The 20,162-nt window shown below is 41.7% G+C and overlaps 1 protein-coding gene across 5 annotated transcripts in view; it reads left to right on the top strand.

Annotated features, from left to right (window-relative positions):
* The window catches only part of LHFPL2 (LHFPL tetraspan subfamily member 2), a 165,404-nt gene that overhangs the window by 49,847 nt on the left and 95,395 nt on the right, over positions 1-20,162 (top strand). The window contains exon 3 of one of the 5 annotated variants that reach the window (XM_058567829.1): positions 18,992-19,060. The exons of the other annotated variants lie outside the window; for them this stretch is intronic. The gene's annotated coding sequence lies outside the window, so the exon portion shown is untranslated. The remainder of the gene's footprint in view (positions 1-18,991; positions 19,061-20,162) is intronic. 5 annotated transcript variants of the gene reach the window in all.

Raw genomic sequence — 20,162 nt, 5'->3', positions numbered from 1 at the left:
GTCATTCCAATCTCTCCTAGCCTGTAGAGTTTCTGATGAGAACTCTATTGATAGCCTGATGGGGTTTCCTTTGTAAGTTATTTTCTTCTCTCTGGCCACCCTTAATATTCTTTCTCTGTCATTGACTTTTGACAGTTTTAATATAATGTGCCTTGGAGAAGGTCCTTTTGCATTGAGATAATTAGGAATTCTGTTAGCTTGATGTACTTGTATATCCAGTTCCTTCCCCAGGTTTAGGAAATTCTCAGCTATTATTTCTTTGAGTAAGCTTTCTGCCCCTCTCTCCCTATTTTCTTCTGGGATATTCGTTATCTTTATGTTGCTTTTCCTAATTGAGTCGGATATATCTCATAGAAGTTCTTCATTTTTTTAAAATCTTAATTCTCCCTCTTCTTCCACCTGAATCCTTTCTAGATTTCTATCCGTAAGGTCACTGATTCTCTCTTCCATATTGTCTGCTCTCTTTTCAGTGCTTTCTACTTTATTTTTCATCTCATTGATTGTGTTCTTCATCTCCAGAATTTTTTTTTTTTTTTAGAGTTGCAATCTCTTTGGTGAAACACTCCTTCTGTTCATTAATTTTATTCCTGAGCTCATTGAACTATCTGAATTTTCTTGTAACTTGTTGAGTTTCTTCATGATAGATAGCTATTTTGAAGTCTCTGTCAGTTAGATCCCAGTCTTCTGTGACTTCACGTTTGGTTTCTGGACAGTTGTCCCTTTCTTTCTCTTCCACCATGTTATGGTAGTTCTTCATGGTGCTCAAGGAGTTGATCTTCTGCTGGCACATTAGTAGTAGAAAACAACTTTCTTATTTGGGTAAGGCTTTGGTTACTTTGATTCTGAGCTGCCTTTGGTTGTATTTGAGAGCCTTCACTTTTCACCCTCCACTTCTTCTGCCAGAGGTGTCATCAGTGCCTTCCTTGTGCTGCTTGTGCCTCCAAGGTTGCTGATGCCTTGCTTCTTACAATCACTGCAGTCGTTGGTGATGCCGCTAGGGTCACCAGGCTGTGAGCACTTCTGCTGCTTCCAGCGTTGCCTGGGTCTCGTGTTCTCCCACTGGCTCTTTGTGGGTTCTCCGTGGCCTCAAGTGCTGCTGCCCCGTGCACCATGTGCACTGCTTCTTCCCAGTTATCTGGGGGTGCTAGCAGCACCACTGCCAGAGGCACTGGGTTCACAGGTGTCACTGCCACTGCCATGGGCCCAGGGTCTTGTATGTAGCCCCCACTGTGGTAGAGCTGGTGTCAGGGGTGCTGCCACTGGGGGCTGAGTCACAGGTTCTGCCGTGGCTCCTGAAGGTGCCACCTGCCACTGCTGGGGGAGGAGGAGGGGCTGAGCTATGAGTGGTGTGGCTTCTCCTACAGCCTCTGGTCTCTGGCTCTGGTGCACTTTTTGAAACCTAAGGTCAGGGCACCACTGCCCCTCCTGGGAATATCCACATTTTGGATGCAGCTCTCACTACTGGAAAGACCGGGGTCAGAGTTGCAGCTGCCTAGGGATGGGAAGGGGGCTGGGTTGCTGGCGCCGCTGTGTTTCCTGAAGCCTTAAGTCATGGGCGCCACCCATTACTGCTGGGGGTTGGGCAGGGGTAAGCTTGAGTACTGTTGCTGCTTCTGCAGCCTCTGGCCACTGGCGCATGCCAGTATACTTTTTGAAACCTCAGGTCAGGGTACCACCGCCACTGCCAGGGGCATTTGTGTTTGGATCACTGCCGCTGGGGGAGTGGGAGGGGGGGTGCTTCCCCAGTTCCACTGCCTCCCAGAGGTTTAGTCCACCCACCTTCAGATGTGTAGATGTATGGATCTCTTAGGCATTCTGGTATGCTGTGCAGGAAGTCCTTTGTTGGCCCTTGGATGTCCTACTGGATGTAACTTAGAGGGGAGAGACAAGGGGGACAGGTCACTCCGCCATGATGCTGACGTCATTTTGACAATAAGCCTCGATGTCCGTTATTCATTTAATCGTTGAACTGGCAGGCAGAGCCTGTGTGTAGACATATGGTCTCTTCTTAAAAAAGTTCCATGTGCTAAAAGGAAGGTTTACCCTTGGCTTTTCGATCTTGGAAAGTTTTTATCTCTAGGAATCATGGAAGTCTTAAATAAAATCCAGTTCACATTTTTGAGAAAATAAGACTGCATCCATAGCACTTGGGAGAACAATGGAATGATGTAGTATAACAAAACAATATACTGTTCCAAAAAAGGGCTGGAGGTGAGTGTGATGGGCTGGGGAGTGAGGTCCCCATGGGTAGAGTGAGCTCAGTATTTCCTGTGACTTATTGCTTGAAAAACTAGGGATAACTGGACTTGGATATCTAATAAGTCTGTTACTGAAATTACTGTATGTTCAAATTTTGTGAAATAAATGAAACTCATGTTTGAAGGCTTTGTACAAATGTAATAATGCTTCACCATGAAAACAGGTGACTTTTTTTTTTTTTTACTTGGGAATGTTATTTGAAATATAACATAGAAGACAATAATTCATGAAGTTATTGGCTAATCAGTGGATAGACATTCATGATTATCCATTGTTTTCATTTGAGAATACTTTGAAATTGAAAAAGCAGTATTCTGGAACTCCTCTAGAATGCTTTCTCTCCCGGAATGCAATATTAGACAGATCTGTTTTGAGCAAGTAAATTAAGTTGTTGTGCTGTGAAAAGAGTCTCATTTTAAGGTTGTCTTGACCCAGAAGTTCCCAGATTATCTCTCTTCATGGTGCTCTGTCTTGATAAATTTTACAAAAGAAATACCTAACAGTTTTGCTTATTAAGTACAAACAACCTAATAAGTATTTATATCCTAACGCTTCATTGCCATTTGACAAAGTAATACATATAAATGGGAACAAATGTTTTTTTCTTATAAAATTTTAAAATTTATTTCATTCTTAAGTAGCCACATTATTTACTAGTGGGATGTGTCCACCCGTTGGGCATTCAATTAGACTGGACACTCCCATCTCGAAATCCTGCTCCACCTTGATTGTCACCTGTACTTGGCTTTTTGTCATAGCAGTTGCAAAAAACCCGTATTCACAAAGCTATGATGTCTTCAAAAGGAATGTAATGCAATCTGTGAATTAACTTGAACTAGCAGTTTGTAGAGTGTTCAACAATTCCCTGTTTTCTTGAAAAACTGAAATACTTTTCTATCCTCCTGTGAGTTCACTGTGGCTCTCCAGGACACCTTGGCACATGGTTTGGGAACTCTGGTCTTAACCTGTATTTGTTCTCTATAACTAAGTCAGAGTTGTCTTAAAGGGCCTGTATATGTAACTGCATTCTCTAAAAGTTTGCTTCCATTGTTAGTTTGTTGTTGTCCAATTTTGGTGAACAACAAAAATATTTCTAGACTCTACCTCCTAGAAATTCTGATTCTTTAAGTTTGTGATGAGTGTGTGGAATCCAGGCATCTGTATTTTTTAACGAGCTTGCCTGGTGACACTAATACATATGAAGTTGGAGAACCACTGAATTCCATCACACATCCCTGAGCTCAGGGACCATGTTGCTCTTCACTTAAACCCCTGCTTATTCCTATAATATGGCATAACGGACATCTGACAGATGTTCATTGAATGCATTGAACTTACTTATTGTTTCTTCACTTCTCTCTTCTTCCCAACTTTTCTTTTGTTCTGTCCCTTAAAAGGGAAAAAAAAGAAGGAAGGATTGCGTCTTAGAGTTTTGAGACTTTCCAAGCCTCTTGTCCACCGTCTTCCCTATTCTATCCTGCCCATATCTCACTCTCCCACACAAATCCTTTCGTCCTGTTAAATCAGTCTGCTCATATCCCCTGAGACACTTGGTACATTTATCTCCACCTTTCCTTGCTCTGTCCCATACTAAGAGATGTAAGTTTCCTAACTGGGAAAAACTCTGAGGTTGGGAGAAAATTGAAAAGATTTATATGTGCTAGACTGATTATTATTTGATACAGTGCTCTCATTTTAGAATTGAGGAGACACAGGCAAGAGATCTGATGTACCTGAGGTCACACAGGAGGTAAAAAGCCAACTTCATCTCCAGGCTTCATGCCCAGGGCTGTTTCCACTCCACCCCAGGCCCACCTGGTTTCTAGGGGTGGTGGTGGTCGGGGGTGGGACTGGATCATCTGTGAGTTTTCCAAGTCCCACAGGTGATTCTGACATAGAACAAGGGCTGGGAACTGGGCTTGGCAATTTGCTTTGCTCACAAAGTTATCATGTTTGGTGTGCTAAATATTACTTTGTGATTTATTTAGTCAGTACTTACAAATTGAATTTCCTTTTCAGTGTTTGAATTTTGGTTTCATATGAGTTTACAGATTGTGGAACATGGACAACTTAGGGTCACTTAATTTTTGTATTTACTGGGAAGAAGGAAAACCTTGAGCACAGAAGAAACTATCAACATTATCATAAAAGGAGAAATTTGTCTTTTCTGGGTGTTTATTTATAAATAAACCGGCGTCAGAATGTGGCTGGCTGGGCTTGGGCGGCATTTGCCTGCTCAGAGCCTCTTTCTGGTTCCAGGTTGCAGGCTGGGTTCTGATTGATTGGGCTCGGGGAGGGGGGCCCAACTTTTGGACAGTTGGGACAAGGCTGTCGTAGACAGTTTGAGACAGGAGCGTGAAACATGCACCCTCAAGCAGAATTGGAGTGATTAGATGAGAATCACAGGATTGCCCGAGGAAGATTTGTAATTTTTACTGTGCTTCTCGTTACCACATTTCTCGCATATTTTATTTTATTTTATTTTATTTTTTTGTTTGTTTGTTTGTTTATTGCAGTAACATTGGTTTATAACATTGTAAAAATTTCAGGTGTACATCATTGTACTTCTATTTCTGCATGGACTACATCATGTTCACCACCAAAATACTAATTACAACCCATCACCACACACATGTACCGAATTATCCCTTTCACCCTCCTCCCTCCCCTCTTCCCCTCTGGTAACCACCAATCCAATCTCTGTCCCTATGTGTTTGTTTATTGTTGTTATTATCTACTACTTAATGAAGGAAATCATACGGTATTTGACCTTCTCCCTCTGACTTATTTCACTTTGCATTGTACCCTCAATGTCCATCCATGTTGTCACAAATGGCTGGATTTCGTCGTTTCTTATGGCTGAGTAGTATTCCATTGTGTATGTATACCACAGCTTCTTTATCCATTCGTCCCTTGATGGGCACTTAGGTTGCTTCCAAGTCTTGGCTATCGTGAATAAGGCTGCAATGAACACAGGGGTGCATGTACCTTTGCAAATTGGTGTTTTCAAGTTCTTTGGCTAAATACCCAACAGTGGAATAGCTGGATCATATGGTAGTTCTATCGTTGATTTTTTGAGGAATCTCCATACTGTTTTCCATAGTGGTTGCTCCAGTTTGCACTCCCACCAGCAGTGTATGAGAGTTCCCTTCTCTCCACAACCTCTCCAACACATGTTGTTTCCTGTCTTGTTAATTATAGCCATTCTGACGGGCGTGAGGTGATATCTCATTGTAGTTTTGATTTGCATTTCCCTGATAGTTAGTGATTTTGAACATCTTTTCATGTGTCTGTTGGCCATCTGTATATCTTCTTTGGAGAAATGTCTGTTCAGGTCTTTTGCCCATTTTTTAATTGGGTTGGTAGTTTTTTTGTTGTTGAGATGCATGAATTCTTTATATATTTTGGAGATTAAGCCCTTATCAGATGTATGGTTTGCAAATATCTTCTCCCAATTGTTAGGTTGTCTTTTCGTTTTGTTGATGGTTTCCTTTGCTGTGCAGAAGCTTTTTAGTTTGATGTAGTCCCATTTGTTTATTTTTTCTATTGTTTCTCTTGCCCGGTCAGATGTGGTGTTTGAAAAGATGTTGCTAAGACCGATGTCGAAGAGCGTACTGCCTATGTTTTCTTCTAGAACTTTCACAGTTTCAGGTCTTACATTCAAGTCTTTAATCCATTTGGAGTTAATTTTTGTGTATGGTGTAAGGTAAGGGTCTACTTTCATTTTTTTGCATGTGGCTATCCAGTTTTCCCAACACCATTTGTTGAAGAGACTTTCTTTTCCCCATTGTATGTTCTTGGCTCCTTTGTCAAAGATTAGCTGTCCATAGATGTGTGGGTTTATTTCTGGGCTTTCGATTCTATTCCATTGATCTGTGTGTCTGTTTTTGTGCCAGTACCATGCTGTTTTGGTTACTATAGCTTTGTAGTATATTTTGAAATCAGGGAGTGTGATACCTCCAGCTTTGTTCTTTTTTCTCAGGATTCCTTTAGCTATTTGGGGTCTTTTGTTGTTCCATATAAATTTTAGGATTCTTTGTTCTATTTCTGTGAAAAATGCTGTTGGAACTTTGATAGGGATTGCATTGAATCTATAGATGGCTTTAGGAAGTATGGACATCTCAACTATGTTAATTCTTCCAATCCAAGAGCACGGAATATCTTTCCATTTCTTTGTGTCTTCAATTTCTTTCAGAAATGTTTTATAGTTTTCGATGTAGAGATCTTTCACCTCTTTGGTTAAGTTTATTCCTAGGTATTTTATTCTTTTTGTTGCAATTGTAAATGGGATGGTATTCTTAATTTCTCTTTCTGCTACTTCGTTGTTAGTGTACAGAAATGCAACTGATTTTTGTATGTTGATTTTGTATCCTGCAACTTTACCATATTCGTTTATTACTTCTAAAAGTTTTCTGGTGGATTCTTTAGGGTTTTCTATATATAAAATCATGTCATCTGCAAATAGTGACAGTTTCACTTCTTCCTTTCCAATTTGGATCCCTTTTATTTCTTTCTCTTGCCTGATTGCTCTGGCTAGGACTTCCAATACTATGTTAAATAGGAGTGGTGACAGTGGGCATCCTTGTCTGGTTCCTGTTCTTAGAGGGATAGCTTTCAGTTTTTCACCATTGAGGATGATATTAGCTGTGGGTTTCTCATATATGGTCTTTATTATGTTGAGGTACTTTCCTTCTATACCCATTTTATTCAGAGTTTTTATCATAAATGGATGCTGGATCTTGTCAAATGCTTTCTCTGCATCTATTGAGATGATCATGTGATTTTTGTTCTTCATTTTATTAATGTGGTGTATTACGTTGATTGATTTGCGAATGTTAAACCATCCCTGCATCCCTGGAATAAATCCCACTTGATCACGGTGTATAATCTTTTTAACGTATTGTTGTATGCGATTTGCTAGTATTTTGTTGAAGATTTTCGCATCAATGTTCATCAGTGATATTGGCCTGTAATTTTCTTTTTTTGTGTTGTCCTTGTCTGGTTTTGGTATCAGGGTAATGTCAGCTTCGTAGAATGAGTTAGGGAGCTTCCCCCCCTCCTCAATTTTTTGGAAGAGTTTGAGAAGGATAGGTATTAAGTCTTCTTTGAATGTTTGGTAGAATTCACCAGGGAAGCCGTCTGGTCCTGGACTTTTATTTTTGGGAGGTTTTTGATTACTGTTTCGATCTCCTTACTGGTGATTGGTCTATTCAAATTCTCTACTTCTTCTTGATCCAGTTTTGGAAGGTTGTATGATTCTAAGAATTTATCCATTTCTTCCAGATTGTCGAATTGGTTGGCATATAGTTTTTCATAGTATTCTCTTATAATCTTTTGTATTTCTGAGGTGTCTGTTGTAACCTCTCCTCTTTCATTTCTGATTTTACTTATTTGTGCCTTCTCTCTTTTTTTCTTGGTGAGTCTAGCTAAAGGTTTGTCTATTTTGTTGATCTTTTCAAAGAACCAGCTCTTGGTTTTATTAATTTTTTCTATTGTTTTTTTGGTCTCTATTTCATTTATTTCTCTCGCATATTTTAGAAGAGGTAAGACCAACTTATGTTAATGGAAAACTGGGCGCTGTGAGACTCTTGAAAAGTACTCTTAGAATTTTTCATTCCCGGGGCTACCTCAATCAGATGTTCAGTTATTCATTTGTGCCTGCAGGCTTCATTCGTTTATGCTGCAGAGTTAAAATCTCTTTGAGAGGGCTTCCTCCAAGCAGCTTCTTATCTCCCATGAGATGATGCTGAGCCGGGTGATCTTAAACAGGCTGTGTATCCAGGAAGTCCAGCCCTTTGGAGTGAGAGGCTTTCTCATTCCATCTTTCTTGAGAAGTAATCTTGTAGCTGTGCATCTCTTCAATTCAATTTCGAATAATATTTGCCTTAATTGTAGAGATTATAATGATATTATGAAGGAGGAAAAGAAATGTATAATTCGGATGTCATATGAAGTTGCTTGTAATTTATTATAATTTGTAATCTCTTTCTTCACTCCAGAAGAACTGGAGAATTGAGAGTGCCACTTGTTTTTCCCAAACTGATGAAAGAATGTTTCAACTTTTTATCTACTATAATCAAGAACAAATTTAACTTAAATCCACAAATCAGAGTGATGTTACTTAATACCATTATTGTTCATTTAAACCCCCTTTTCTCTCATACTACCCTTTGCCAGAGTGCTTATATGGAAAAAATGCCGTAAGTTTGAATTTCTTTTCTGGCTTTTCCTTTCTGGAATTCCCTCTAAAGAGGGATAACTTCGGAGAGAAGGAATGCCAGGGATCTCCTGATGCCATCCCTAACAGCCAGGACTGCTTGTCATGTCTCTCGTTATGCCTCTCCTTACTGAGACTTCATCCACCATGATAGAAAGGACATGCAGATTTCGGATGGCAGAAATCTGTCCACTTGCTGTACTAGGGTTGCCTTTAAGCACTGATGTGGCTTAAACTGCATTTGACCTGGTGTTTCGGATTCAAGCCAGTAGGTGACTCATGATTTCAGATGTTTGGTTTGTGTTGTTATAGTTGAAGCAATCTGTAAGGAAAATAGAAAATCCTGTTGTAAAAATATAGTCTGTCTCCAGGAAGGAGAATCCCCATGTCCTGACTGGAGGTGGAGTGTCTGCAGATGGCTCGTCTCTCTTGTTAGAGAGATCCTGGTTTGAAGCAGTCGTGGAAAATGTCCCTCAGTGCATGTGTAGATGGTGTTGCTGATTGTGTTTGCATTCCTGCATGTGAGCTCTGAACCTGCTGGGTGCGATGTTTGCTATCTGGTCCGTGAGCGATAGCTCTCCACCCTGGGGATAGGCCTGCCAGGTGCCTGTCACCAGGCTCACTTCTGAGGGAGAGGAAAGAACACAGTGCTCGAACCCATTCCGCAAGTTAACCTCATCAGATGGTTTCTCTCTGAAGTTTTAGATGTGACATGCATTTTATATTCTTTCTTTGGTCGTTAGAGGCTGTCTATTTTCTGTGAATGTTTGGCTTTCTAGAATCAAACAAAGCCTATTGTAAAATGTCATTTAAAAAAATTATCTTTAACGTTTGCACTATGTTTTTAAGTAAAACATTCTGCTAAGTTGTAAATTTGTGTCTTTTCTCTTTCTTATGTCTTGGTTCTTAACCATCCCAGGAGAACACTTAGGAAAAATGATTGTATCCCTCCCCAGTGTGGTACGGGAACTGTTCAGTGTTTGTAGGGCTGTGGCTATGAACCGACTGTTGCATGCCAGTTTAGACTTATAGCCATTATTACCTTATTATAGAATTTTGATTAATTTCTTAGATGGTGACTGTGTGTCAGATGCTGGTTTTGAGAGCTTTCAGCTGGGTGAATAATAGCTTCTGTCTATTGAGTATGTGCCAGGAGCTTTGTTTAATCTTCACAGATACAGTAGCCAGCATTTATTACAATGCAGTGTATAGCCAATACTCAGGTCTTTTAACATGCCTAAGGTGACACAGCTCGTAAGTAAGAGCTGTAAGAGCTGACATCTTTACCCATGTTGGCCTGACTTGGAGGATGTTTCTGCCCAAGGCTCCACTCCTTCTCTCCCTAAAAACAAGAGGGCAGAGCTACCACACTACATAGTGCAAACATCCTTCAGCCTCTCTACTTGTCTAGTGATATAGAAATAGCCATTCTTTCAGAGAGGCAGGATAGCGTAATTGTTAAGAGCAAGGTGACTGCCTGGCTCCCACATGTACTAGCTGTGAAACCTTGGGCAAGTTCCTTAACTTTTTTATGCTTGCTTTCTCCATCAGTGGATAAGGCAGTACCTGTGGTTGGGAGGCTTACATAAGTTGCTATCTGTAAAGTGTTAGAAGAATGGCTCATAATAAGCAGTGTGCAAGTGTTTGCTATTTTTGTATATTATCTTGAAGACTGATAGGAATGAGATACCTTCCCCACCCCCTCTCTTTCTTGCCTCATCAAGCAAGGTGCCCTGAGTCAGCCTGTGGGAATGCTTCAGATAGGGAGGACTGGGGGAAGGTCATGACTTGCCGGTCTGTGAGCGAGGCCTTCTCAGACACCTTGCCCGTTTGCTACCCTCTAGGCTGTGGACATAGCTCCCAGGTTCTTCTACACACACTTGGTTTATCCCGTCTGTGGTCCACTTGCCCGTTCTCCCTAAAAATATGTGTGTCCGCAGCCTGTACCACACGTGCTATAAATACATCATTGCCCATTCAAACATCGATTTAGTATCCCAGCCTGTTGTCCACATGTTTCAGCTGGTGTGGCCACAATGGTATATCATAAGTTATGACCTTGGGAGGCAAGGATCAGGTCTGTGAGGAGCTTGTAGAACAGTTTTTTTAAAAAAGCTTTTTATCATGAAAATCATATTATGGGATCATGGGTGTGAAGGGAGAGGTACCTGGAGGAGGCAGCTGGTGGCATTAAAGTCCCAGACCCCATCTTCCTAAACCAGGAAACCACAAGGTGGAAGGACGTCCCCAGGGATCTCAGGGCCTTGGGCTCTTGACTTGAGCTCTTCCCCTTCCTTAATTCAGGGAATCTGGAGGTCTTATTAGCCATCCCACTTCAGGGCAGTGAAACGCTTTTCTTCTAATTCCTGCGAGGAGGAAAGTGAGTCAGCATTCCTGATGCGGAAGCCCTGCCCCCTGGGGAAGGACTCCCTGTGAGGAGCGATGGCCCAGCTCGCTTGACCCCTGTGTGAGTGTCAGAACCTGGTAGTGACCCAGCACTGCTGTGGAATAACTGCTCCCAACCAGAGACCTTCAGTGATGGAGATTATGCACAAGTTGCCAAAACCAGGTGTGGAAGCTGCCTACTGGGTTTTGTTTTAGTTTTAATTGTGGTAAAATACACATAATGTAAAATTTACCATCTTAACCTTTTTAAGTGTACAGTTAGTGGCATTAAATACATTCACATTTTTGTGCAACCATCACCACCATCCATCTCCAGAACTCTCATCTTGCAGAACTGAAATTCTGTACCCATTAAACAGTAAGTCCCCATTTCCTCCTCGCCCCTAGTCCCTGGCAACCACCCTTCTGTTTTCTGTCTGTATGAGTTGACTACTCTAGGAACTTCATATAAGAGAAATCATACAATATTTGTCCTTTGGTGACCGCCTTATTTCACTTAGCATAATGTCTTCAAGGTTCACCCATATTGTAGCATGTGTCAGAATGCCCTTCCTTTTTAAGGCTGAACAATTTCCATTTTAGGTATACTTTCATTTATCCATTCATCTGTTGATGGCGTCTTGGGTTGCTTCCACCTTTTGGCTATTGTGAATAATGCTGCTATGTACGTGGGTAGACTGCTAGTTGGTTTTTGTTCTCATGGACATTAGGGACCCGGGAGAAGATTCTGTTCTGACTAGTTGTGTAAAGGAACCTCTGTTTGTACAGCTTGGAATCTTTTTTGAATTCAGAAAGAACAATCACCTGGATCTCCGGGAGTAATTCAGCTGAGTGTGTGTTTATGTGTACCTGGATTTCTCACTAAGTTGAGGAGTTCTGACACCTACCAGACTGCAGAACTTAATGCAGATGAAATTAGAAGTGAAGAAAGTGAAATATGTTCAGAAAGGGCCAGCCTGATACATAATGTGAAACTTTGGTAGAGAGAAAGGGAAAAAGAACTCCACTTCCCCCCCAGGGAGGAGAATTTATGCACTTTACACTGAGAAATAGAAACCACAGAGGAGACAAGCCCAGGTTAGCTCTTACTTTGTAGAACCACCAGTGTCTTTTCGAGATAGAAATTTCCTCAGCAGAATTTGCTGCGCATGTGTAGAGCCTTCTTCTGCAGTCTGAGGCATTCATCCTCCTACTCATTTGGGGAAGGTGTGCTCTGTTCTTCCTGAGCTATGGGGACGGAGTGCCTTGCCAGCTCTGGGTACTCTGGTCTCCTCCAGAGTTCCCTGGCTAGAATTCTACTGCCACACTTGTAACTTCCCTTTGACCTGTAACTGTGGGTCTGTGTTGCTTGTTAAAAAGAATATTGTACTATTTGCTAATTCAATAATATGTGTTCTTGACGACTGTGAAAAGACCACCAAATGGAAGTGATTTGAAGGGAACCATTTCTTTCAGAAGCTTGCCATATGTAGTGTGCAGCACAGCCCTCCCGTGCTGACTCTCAGTCTTGGTTCAGTTAGGAAGCAGTCTCCTGGACCCATCCGCCATACATTCATGCCAGTTGCGTGTGCTCAGATAGAACCGTAAGAAAATGTGATGAATGTGTTACTCTTTATTTTTTTCTATCTGCGTTCTCCATGTGCCTAGTTTTTGTTTTTGTTGCCTCAACTAACAAGCTTCCTTTTCGTTCCTGTTAAGGCCTCACAACACAAGGTTTCCACTGGCTTCTACTCCCCTCACTTACCTTGCACAATACTTGGTTTTAACAGAGAGAATTATTCTAAAAGAATATCTTGTTTGATAGTTGTCACAAAGAAAGAGCTCCATAAAGGGAGAAGGGTAGAGATGATGATGCTAAGGATTACAGGGCAGAAAGGATTGCAGACATTTTTCTTGTGCTGGCCTCAGGGTTTGCTTTGAAGTTTACATCATCATCCTGTGTTTCCATCCCAACTGTTCTGCCTTGCTTTTCCCAGATGATTTCATTGAAAAGCAATGGCAAATTATGACTTGTCTTTTCTGCTAGAGACTTAACAGATAGTTTATTCCCAAATGTAAACATTTTAGTAAGCCTTTTGTTTAGTGACTCATTAATTTGATGAGGAAAATGTCCTAATAAAGATAAAGAAACTGTAAACTGTTTCAGAAGCTGCAGAGGGAAAAATGCTGGGGCTCTGTAGGTCAACTGCTTCCCCTGTGCTTTGCATTTCATTTGTTGCTTGGTCATGGGAACAGACAAGCTGGTCATTTAGGGGTTGTGTCTTCATCTTAATCCTCTTCTGTAAACTGACACATACATGCCAAGTCATGGGTGTTCTACTTCCATAGAGCATCTTTCAGTATGGACAGGCACCATGTATGAGGTGATATTGTGAAGAACAGTAAATGAGATTTCCTTCTTTCACCACAAACTAGCGCATTAAATGTGTCACTAGGTTAGCATGAGAAATACTTGGTTAATTTTTACTAGTAAACAGAATTGTCACAAAGCCCAGGTATGAAGGATTAAAGATCCCAAAATAGAGTCAAGGCTCAAGAGAATAGGAAAGCTCCTTGGCTATAAGCCTGGGTTACATAAGGCATAACCTTCATTATGCATTTGTATAAAATTCTTCTGGGTGTATTATGACCTACGTTCTACATAATTCTGGTAAGACTAAATGTTCCAGCATGGATGTAACTATTTCTAGATTTTGTATGAGTGTTTAATGAAGTATAAACTTATTCCATGTAGAATACTCCTTGTAACAAAAGTATATTGATCTTTATTAAATCCAAGAGTAAACATCATAGAAATTTTTAAAACAATCGTCCAGCAATTTTTCACTTAAATTTCAAGAGGCAATTGTATGCCTCAGCAATTCTCAACCTTTCCAGGAGGAAAACCCAGTTGAAAACTGGAAAAACAAAAATTGAATAACATTCTCCAAACTTTCTTTGATAGAAACTTGACTTGAGATATTCATTACTTGTAAAAATGTATAAAGTGAGAAGGAAAAAATGAATTCACCATAGTTAGTAAAAACAAAAAGTCAAGAGGCAATGTAAATTGACTTTGAGGCTCTAGTACATTCTAAAGAGCTTGGATTTTGTTTTACTTATGTAATCAGTTAATGCCTTTATCTAAGTTTGTATCTGCTTTCTCACCTGGTACTTATCAAAAGGAAATACAGTGATCCAAAGAGAACCTTTCATTACAACATACCTTTAAAACTATTGCCCAATTTTTTGTTATTACTCACTGGGTCTTCCTGGACTAGCCTCCCACCCCCACCCCTCCCCGGAAAAGTGACCTATACTGAGACCCTAGCTATAGTCCAGCCATGAGTGTGCAAGTGTGTGCATTAGTGTCATGATGCAAGAGCATTTCATAGCAGACACGAGAAGTTTCATAATGATATAAAAATGTTTTAGTTAGCTGTCTTTCTAGATACATAGACTTGTGAAATGCTCTTTGTAAGGTGTGGTCTTGCATACTACACAGATCATAATCTGCAGTGACACCCTACAGGGGCCAGGTTTAATTCTCATAATTGTCAAATAAACCATTCCTCTGTGCAGCAGGGACTACGTGGATGGCCAGCATTCATACATTCATTTGGCTAACAGTATTGTGCCCTGCTCTGGGCTCAAAATCTGGCAGGGCCTTGGGCATATGAGGTGAACCAACCCGCGGTCTATAGGAGGAGACAGGCACGGACCAGCAGGTACACTGCTAGGCGACAGTCCACACCGGCTGGGGTGCGCAGAATTCTCTGCTCACCTGTTTACCGCTCACAGGGGTGCAGGTTAAGGACGGGACGGGAGGCAGGCACAGTCAAGAGTCGGTGCCCCTCGAGCTGAGTCTTGGCTGCTTAAGTGCAAATTTAAAGCTGTTTTTTACAGTAGACTTTAAACCACACTGCCTACATAAGTTAGGTGACTTTCTAATTTTTTAGGGAAACTGTTATTATTCTCCTACTTCATACCTAGATGGAAATGGTGTGATGGAAGGCATAGTCTGGGTCATTCAGGCCTGACTTTGAATCCTGCCTGCCACCTAATAGCCACTTGACCTTTCTGAACTTCACATAAAAAGGGGTAATAAAATATGCAGTGCATGTTTGTTGGCAGGATTAGATGAGATGGGATCTGTAACAATAACCATTAGTCCCTCCTCTTTCCTTAGCACACTAAAGTTGAATGACGTGAAAAAGGTAATTTATTTTGAAAGGTGCCTGATGAATCAAGAAAGAAAGCAAGATTAATTACAAGATAATGAGCATAACTAATATTAGGCACCATTTATTGTTCCTGGCACTGTTCTAGTGGTTTCTTTATGTTTACTCATTTAATCCTCACAAGAACTCTGAGTTACATGCTGTGATTTCATCCCCACTTTACAGATGAGAAAACTGAGGCTAGAGCATCAAATAACTTGTGTTAACCCTGCCAGTCTGGGTCCAGAGCTCGTCACTACCAGAATGGAGCTTTTAAAGCGGATCATAAGGAAGACAGCAGTAATGGTACCTAGACTCTTACAGTGCTTCATCCTGTGCGGATCACTGCTACGTCCCTTGTTACATTTGTTCCTCATGGGAAAGAAATAGGAGATGGCTAGAAATTGTGTTAGAAGACTGAGTTTCCCAGAGGGGAGGTGACTTGTCCAGGGTTACTGAATCAGTATGTGGCCAAATCGGTGCAAGACTTTTTCCACTTGATTCTTGTGAATGTTTATAGAATGAAAGATAGAACAGTTCAGGAATCCTTTCAAGAAATGGTTGCTGTTAAATTTTTAAAATATGGCACAGACATAGGGAGGCTAATTGTGTTGCTCAAGATCATGTGTTGTGCCACTTGCCAACTATAATTAGAAAGGGCAGATCCAGCTCCAGAGCCACACAGCTTCTGAGTGACCAAGTGAAAGAGTTCGGGAAGTACTGTTGCATCTCCTTTCTGGTCTACTTGGAGCCGGGATGCATTCTCATGCCTCCTTCTGGGATTCTGAAGCTACCAGGGAGGAACGTGAACCAGCACAGGGACCCTCACTTGCCGTTAGCCCTCTTTCTGAAGGTGCCAGGGAGGCCACAACAGGAGGGAGATGATAAGGCTTCACCCAGGCCTGTGCGGTGGGGATGAGACAGAGGAGCTAGGCTGCCGTCTTCCAATGCTAATCAGCTCTCTCTGCAAGTTGAAGGCTCAGCACAATTTTAAAGAAAGCAAGAGAGACAAGAAACCAAATAAGGTTGGACCAGGAGGCTCTTGGAATTATGTGGTGTTTTGCCCTGTAGCTGGGGATCCGGTGACAGATGCTGTGATTACGGCCTTTGCAAACAGTTGTCAGAGAAATTCGTAAGGTTTCCAAAGGCTGCAGAAGAGCAGATGTGGAATTAAATTTCAAGCACAGTTACTTATAATGGCTTACATGTGGACACAGAGTGTTTGGGATTCAGGCCTGTGTCCTTGTGTCCAGGAGGTGTGGGCCGCAGAGATTGGCGGTGTCAGCGTTTTCTGGTGGTCCTTTCCTGTTGTATCGTTGATTCTTGGCCCACAGGCCCTTAAAAGCCGTGGAATTCTTCCATAATAGTTAGCTTGCAGTGTCTAACATTGTCATCATTTGTCCTACTTAGTAAGAAGGCTCTAATCGGCTTCTTGCCAACAAACATCTACCATGCCAGCGGATAGATTGTGGAAAATGTGAGTCTCTGGGACCAACTTGAATTGGCTGTGCAACAGACATTTTAATATTGTTAGCAAAGTTCACGGTATTCAGGCTGGGTTTGTTTAATGTCTTTTTTCCACAATTCATATGTCAAAGATTTTAATGACTGTAAGAAATACCTTTATTTGATTGCTAATAATGAAGGACAAGATTGAAAGGATAGGAGTAATTACAATAATCTAACACTTGTTTTTATTGAAGCAACAGCTACGAGGTTTCTCCTTACCTCCAGTAAAAAAATAAGCTTACTGAGTGTGAAAATCCAGTAAGCATTCATTAGGCAACAAAAACAATTAAAAAGAGTATTCCAAGTCTTGGTATATATAAAAAGAATATTCTAGTTCTTGTTATATTGAAATGCCCTTTTCTAGAGCTTTTCAAATAATAATTGCTAGAAAACACAGCCTATACTATATTAGTAAGCAGAGGATCCTAAATTGAGTAGTGGGACAGACTTTAAGGATCGACGTGTTTTTCCTATAAAATCTGGAAGTTTTTGCTGTTGTTTTATTTAATGCGTATCCCCCTTACGGTGGGGAGAGGAGCAGAAGTGTGTGCAGCCTTGCATGGGATAACTGCGGGGCGCTTTAGCGTGCTGAGTGGGGGTCCTCTGCACGGACTCAGTTGCCTGAGTGTGTTGTGGTTTTGTGGTGACTGAAGCAAAGGGCAGGGGATGAGGAGCCAGTGGCCTGCCAGCTGTGAGATGGTTCCGTGTGCTGGGCCTCAGTGATCGCGTTTGTGAAGTGAGGACACTACTGTTCCGCTATTCCACACAGTGCTTCTGGAAAACCAGATGGGATAGCACTCTTCTGCAAATGAGACAGCATGAAAATCAAATGGGATAACAGGAAATGACAACAATCAGTATTTGGGTACTGCTTTATCATTATCAAGTCATCTCACTTAATTCTCACAGCTGCCCCGTGAGGTACCGTGATGATGATCCCATGTTAGAGGTGAGGAAAAAGCTCTTAGAGGTTCAAGTCACTTGCCCAAGAGAAGGGAGAATAAAACAGACGGATATTGACCACCTCTGGGTCGTTATATCCCCGAACCACAAATGGTGAAACTGGTACTTAACCCCAGGAATTTGAACTTGAGAGTTGGTGCTGTTCCTCCTCCTCATGTCCTTTGGAGAGGGAAATGCACTGAATAAAAATGACCTTGTCATTCCTGCCACTTTAACCTCTGTGGCCTTTTAGACTACTGGGAGGTAGTAAGAGAAGAGTCTGTGCTACTTGTTAGCTATGTGACCCCCAACCCCCAGTGTCCCCATCTGTCAGATGGAGTTCCTAGCCTGTCTCATATCATTGTTGTGAGTGTGCCATGGAGATAACTGCTATTAAGTGCTTAGCACAGCGCCTGGCACCTAGCAAGGGCTCAGTCAATACATGATGACGATGAGAATGATGGTGGTGGTTCTTACTGCTAAGATTCTCAGGGCTCTTGAGGTTTTAGTTGCAGAAAGTTCTGTCTCCCTGGACCCATGCATGGCTGGGCTGCTTCCGGGCTGAACACCCACCCTTGACCCTCCCATGCTACACACACCCACAATAGTTCCCCTGGGGCTGGTTTCCAGGGATAATAGCTTTTGAACCTCTCTCATCATCTGTTTCCTATTCATTCCACATACCCCAGTTCAAACTTTCAAGATTCTTCTACCTCATCAAGCAATGGAGACAGCTGGGCCTATAGTTCACACTGACCCCCACGCCTTCCTAAGGCCAGTGGTACTCAGAGTCCCTGTCCAGAGCTAATCTTTTAATTCATCCTTTAAAGATTTATGGAGCATTTTTATCCCAAGCAGAACCAAATGCTTTACGTCCCTCTGAATCAGTTATCTGGGGGTTGGCAAGTATCATCTCGTCTCGCTTTCTAGAAACAGGTAGAGACAGGCCCACAAGAGGACCCAGAAGCTGGGGTCACACTGCTTCCCTTATTTTCGTGGTCGGTGAGAGGTGCTTGCCAGCACATACTATCGCTCTTCCCCTTACCTTCTTGGGAAGTTTTTCATCCTGGTTGTCTTTTCTTACTCATATGCTTATGGGAACCTGAAAGACTGTAGGTGGCTTCTGTTCTAACATTTTCAGTTTTAGTCTAAATTTTATGAAAATCCTACACTGGTCAGCTCCTTTCCTCCCCAGCTGAGATCTTCTTGAGCTTAGAATGCCGTCTCCATTCACAATGTCCTTCCAATTAGCTGCTTGCCGAGAGCTTAGAGTCATCAGTTAGGCCAGATATTTTCACGTAAAGTAAGCCTAAAAATCCTTCATTATAGCATCTAGAAGAAAAATCATTTTTAAAACTATCACTCCTTAAAAAATAAACTAAGCCGTTGATATTGAACTTAGTCAATGAGACTTTAAATGGAATGGGAACAAAATAAGGTCCTTTGTTTTTAATTCTAGGGATCCTGTTTATGCAGAGTGGCCCGGGATAAAGAAGTAGCCATTGTGCTGGATGAAGAATAACAAATGGTTGAAAACTTTTATTTAGTTATTTATTTGCTTATTTACTTATTTCCCGTTACTGCTAATCGTATGAATTCCTCTACCATCACTGTCCTCAAACATCTTGCTTCTGATTCCTGTAGATGAGGAAGTGCCAGTGACTTGCTTGGTCTTTTCCTTCACCTAGACATACCCATTCAAGTCCGTGATTAGATATACCAAGCTGGAATATAAATGAAAAGTATTCTTATTAAATGAGATTCCAAAGAGCAATTTTTCAAGACTCCTGCAAATCAGTCAGTCTAGTCAGTCCACAAGTGTGAATCACACACTCACGGTGGGCATTTTGATAGGTGCATCCGTATAGTACTTGGCCTGGTCCTGAAGTCTGAGGAGATTCCAACCACATCTTCAAGTGGTTGCACTGGTTTGACCCACAGTGCAGGGAAACAGCCAGACTGTAACAAGTAACAAAGTCACTGTACTTGGGGCACTTCATGGGCCATGTGAGGGCCTTTTTGCTGGATGGCAGTTTTTATCTCTTTGCAGAGTCAGATTCAAAAAGGTAGAGGAAATAAACTACACTTTTATACTGGGTGTAAGTTAATTTTCACCATCCTACCAGGTGTGCTTGCTCAGATGCGTCTGCTCGAAATACAGCTGTGTGTGAATAGGCATTCTCCCTGCTCCTGGACTGTAGCTTCAAGGCAGCTGAGAGGCGGACTTGGAGTCTCTGAGCCCCCATAGTGCTCACCTACATTGTTGATGGATCATGTGATAGTTGCCTTGTTACAGGGCAGGCAGCTAGGAGCAAGCATACTACTGGGAACCTAGAGTTTGAGATGGAGTGGAATGGTGTCAGAAGCCTTGTACCTAAATTATTCCTGGAAGACATTTCTCAGAGAAAATTGACAGCAGAGTGAAGCCATTCATCTCACCCCTTGATCTCTTGGTAGAGGGAAGTACCTGTCCCCAGGCAGAGGAAGAAGCCCCTGAGAAACATATGACCGGACTGGGTCTGTATGTGTAACAGCCCAAGCCATTCCCAAACAGGGGTAAATGGGACTATTTGAAATGGAATTGCCAAAACCTCCATGCCAGGAACCTTCCTTCTTGCCAGAAAAGGGAA

This window comes from Diceros bicornis, chromosome 1, assembly GCF_020826845.1.
Source record: "Diceros bicornis minor isolate mBicDic1 chromosome 1, mDicBic1.mat.cur, whole genome shotgun sequence".
NCBI classification, from domain to species: Eukaryota; Metazoa; Chordata; class Mammalia; order Perissodactyla; family Rhinocerotidae; genus Diceros; species Diceros bicornis.
The sequence above is the reverse complement of the archived record's forward strand: the minus strand, read 5'-3'. Positions and strand labels throughout refer to the sequence as shown.